At 39.3% G+C, this 4,453-nt stretch overlaps 1 pseudogene; it reads right to left on the bottom strand.

Annotated features, from left to right (window-relative positions):
- Nucleotides 1–523: 523 nt before the first annotated feature.
- On the bottom strand, nucleotides 524–3,218 carry LOC132241871 (olfactory receptor 51M1-like; annotated as a pseudogene).
- Between the last annotated feature and the right edge of the window lie 1,235 nt (nucleotides 3,219–4,453).

Genomic DNA, 4,453 nt, shown 5'->3' with positions numbered 1-4,453 from the left:
AATAATATATTCTGGAGAGGGGAAAAAGAAACTAAACTGAAAGACAAAATAGTACACTAATATGTACTAAGACTAATAGTACACTAAATGTAACAATGGGAAATGTAGGGTTCCATAGGAGCCGACTGATAAAGCCTCTGCTCTGGTATTGGAGAGGGGCCCTGTCAGGAAAAAAGTGTTCTTGAAGAAGTAATCTCAATGCTGAGATCCCACATGAATTCCAGTTAGTCAGTGGTAGGGGCAATTTGCTCTGGTAATTTAGGTTTACAATATTCTGAGTAATTAGATTATGACTTAGACATGCTTGTGGCAGTTTTCTTCATTGAAGCTTTGTTGCATTCCATGTCATGTGCAAGATCTCATAACTAACAGTGCTGAGAAACAAATACTGACTTCAGCTTAATGTTATACATTAGGTTATGGGATTCAGGAGTTCACAGGAAAAATAAAATCAGAAATGAGAAGAGTTAGAGGTGGGGTCAATGCTTTCTACTAGATGACGGGGCCAGAAAGTAACATATCCTCAGAAAGATTTGGAGGAGTTCTGCCTGAATCTGCCGTTAGGGAAGAGTGTAGAAGTTCTGATTCTTCTAATATGAGTCAAGAGTCCAAAGGATATTGTTAGCTAGAATGAAAACCAAAGAGAATGACCTTGACCAGGCAGAGATGTAGGAAGCAGTCATAAGAAACCATGGGAAGAGGTACATTTCCTAAAGTTAATTACAACTAGGGTTTATCAGTTTTTTGCCAGGTTCTGTTCAGAGTGCTTTTAAAGGTATTGTTCCTTTTTCAGGTTGTTTTGTGTGTGTGTGTTTTGTTTTTTTAGTTTCATTTTAGTTTCAGTTTTTGCATATTGATTATGACCCTCTACAAAGTCTTCCCCTGGGCAGCTTTTGATACTACACAAAATGCTAGGTCTCATATGGGAAGAGGCAGTATAATTTAAGCAAGAGCAGGTCAGCATTCTTAACCCATATTCAAGAAAGAAATTAACACATATTTTACATAGTTTAATGGGAAAGATCTTGGGAAAGTTGGAATGAAATAACAAGTACTCAATGCTGTCAATCTTTGGTCTAATTGAGGCCCTTCCTTTGGGCACTCAGGGGCATTTTTAGCCCCAGAACTCACACTGACCTTTCTGAGACCCAGGAATTGTTGATAGCATGGTGTATCTCCTTGGTCTTAATACTGTATGCAAGTGGGAGAAGCATGGGAGGCACAAAGAGGTAGATATTGGCTATAAAAATGGTGGACAGAAGATGGGGCAACCTTCCCAATGCAGTGCACCAGGGACAGCCACACCATGGGCACAAAGAAGACCAGCACAGAGGTGTGAGGTACATGTTTGCAAGGCTCACTGACATTCCCCTGGAGAGGCTAGTCTTGCACTGAGTGTAGATGACTCCACAGGACAGTGCAGTGGGTACTAGGTCCAGCATCATAGTGAACACCGCCAGTGTCAGCCCAGTGTTGAAAGTGCTGTCTATGAAGGCCAAGTATATGGCCTCCTGATGTAAACAGAAAGAATGAGAGAGGACTTAGGGCCCACAATAGGGAAAAGCCTTCAAAAGTAAGATAATGGGAGCAAGGGCTGCAGGTCCCTTGAGGATGCCAGCCAGGTCTGCTCTGACTACTCACTGGCCACTGACAATGACCGAGTACCTCAGGGGGTGACAGATGGAAACAAAGCAGTCAATGAACATGACAGGGAGCACTGAGGACTCCATAACAAAGCATGAGTGGATGCAGAACATCTGGATTTGGCAAGCTTCAAAGTAGATACCATGGGAGTTCAACCAAAAGATTCCCACACTACTAGGCAAGGTGAATAGTGACAGTCCCAGTCTATGACAGCCACAAAGGATAGTAAATAGTACATGGGTATGTGCTGATGAGGGTTGATCTTAATAATTATCAGAATGAAAGAATTTCCTGGGATGGCCACCAGGTACATAAGAAAAAAGGGTATGAAAATCCAATGTTCAATGGCTTCCAATCCAGGAAAGCTGATGAGGCAGAACATGGGGCTACACTTAGTGATTTTGGACAAGAAGCATGAATTGAGAACTGGTCTGGCTTGGGTACAAGAGGAAAAAATGGAACATCCTCATTTAGGCTTATAAAAGAGAAAACTTCTACCAAAAACTTTTGAGAAAATCCTGCTTTTATTGAGATCATAATTTTGGCCATGTCCTAGAGAAAGTCTAGTTAAAGACAGTACAGGGGTAGGAAGGCAGCAACAACACTGTTTTTATTGCCATCAACAATGACTGCTATTATTTGGGAGCATCTGTCATATAAGATGGTACAATAATTATCCTAAGTGCGACCACAGAAATGCACATAGTAGCTATTATGTGAGTTTTGGTGGGTGGTAACAAGTCCAACTTAGAGACCCAGGGGAGACACTCAAACTGAACTATAGCAGGGCTGGTGTGGCTCAGTAGTTGAGCATCAACCTATGAACCAGGAGGTCAATGTTCGATTCCTGGTCAGGCTCAATCCCCAGTGTGGGGCAATGCAGGAGGCAATCGATCAATAATTCTCTCTCATCATTGATATGTCTATATCTCTCCCCCTCTCCTTCTTCTCTGAAATTAATAAAAATATATTTTTAAAAAACTGTGCTATGAAGACTAAGAATTAACCACGAGATGGAATTTTATAGAAAGGATTTCCAGGAAGAGGGAATAGCATAAGCTAGGGCATCAAGGTGAGGAAAAGTTTATTGAGAACTAAAACATTTTCCAATACTCAAATATGAAATTCAAGAGAGGCATGAGACAATAGCAGTCGTGGATAGGGACGGACTCTACAAGGGTTTATATGTATGTCAAAGACTGAACACATTTTGATGATTGGGTTAAAGAAAGCAAGCAAGGACCTCATATTTTTTTGTAGAGTACATTGTTGGCAATCTGCAGGAAGAATTTAAGTCTGTATTGGAGACATATGTTTTTTGGTTCATGGAGTGAAGTGAAGATATTTAACTAATAGCTTTTCCCATAGTTAAACAATATTATGTAATGGATTAAACTACCACATATCAAGATACTTGTGATATCTGCTTTATTACATATATTTGCATCTATATAACATCTTTCTACTCTGCTTCTCTGAATTATATATAATTTAAGTACTAGTGTCCAAGAAATAGTCATTTATTAGCAATGCAAAGCACTCTTACCTGTTTTTGCTTTTTCATTCCCCCACATGATCTGTACAATTATTTTTATCATTTTACAAAATAGTCTTCTTTGAAAGAAGACTGGGATTGCATGAAATACATTTTATCAGTTTTCATTCACTGCTCATCTATCATGGGCCTGTTCTGAAAAACTCCGAGCAGCAACTTGCTGGTACCCAGATAAACATGAAATAGACTTGCCTTTATGAAGTTCACATTTAGTAAAGAAAATATATTGCTAAACAGAGCTCACCAAACAGTGTGACTATCCCAGGCTAGAGAGGCAGAATTGGTTTCTGAAGGCTGGCAGCAGGGAACAATGAAGGAACAATCTTTGACACCATCTCTGTGCCAGAGGGCAATGTTAGAATCTTGTGGATATAAAGTGAAATGAATGTGGGTATATGACAGTTAGGGAGGTGGAGTATCAATATGTTGCTGTGAGTCATTCAGGCCTTAACTTTGAATGTATTAGAATCTATTATTAAATCTCTAAATCTATTACTTAAAGCATCAGTGCAAGAGTATACCTATTTGTCTATGTGCTAGTGGTTTATAGGGAATATAATACTATTTGCATATGTACATCTGTGTGTGTGTGTGTGTGTGTGTGTGTGTGCATGCGTGCATGTGCCTGTGGCGAGGGAGAGAGAGAGGGAGAGAGAGAGAGAGAGAGAGAGAGAGAGAGAGAGAGAGAGAGGAGACTTTGTTTCTAGCTCTTTAAGGCTTTTATCTAAAACAAATCAAATTTGGATTCCCTAGTTGTTTATTACTTGCCATTGTACTTTTTACTCTTAACACTAATATCCCCCTTGGATATAATTAGATATACTTTTTTATTTAATTAGGATCTCAGCACTCTTTAGATCCTATTACCACCATCTCCTAAAGTACCTCCACCTCTAGTCACTCTGGTAATTCTTTAAGATGGAATTTTATATCTCTATGCTACAACTCAGGTTTTTACAATTTGGTCAATTTCTCTACTGAAAAATTATGGGCCACAGAGAGTGAAAATTGTATGTTCTAACGTTTTTTAAATGTATGTATTTGATTTTTAAAAAAGCTAAATGTAAAAGACCTTGTTTGCTGAGAGAGATCTATGAGGACTGGAATATAAACATCAGAATGTGGTGTGAATTTTATAGTCATGTTCTAGTGCCCCTGTGTGTACTAGAAATGTGGGGAGTGAGTCCAGAACAAGGTTCTAACTTCACTGTTCACGATGGTCCATAACTGGGCCAACAGAAGCAAGGGCTCAAT

The sequence above is a fragment of the Myotis daubentonii genome, chromosome 9 (genome assembly GCF_963259705.1).
Source record: "Myotis daubentonii chromosome 9, mMyoDau2.1, whole genome shotgun sequence".
In the NCBI taxonomy this organism is placed as follows: domain Eukaryota; kingdom Metazoa; phylum Chordata; class Mammalia; order Chiroptera; family Vespertilionidae; genus Myotis; species Myotis daubentonii.
This window is presented reverse-complemented; position numbering and strand designations above follow the sequence as displayed.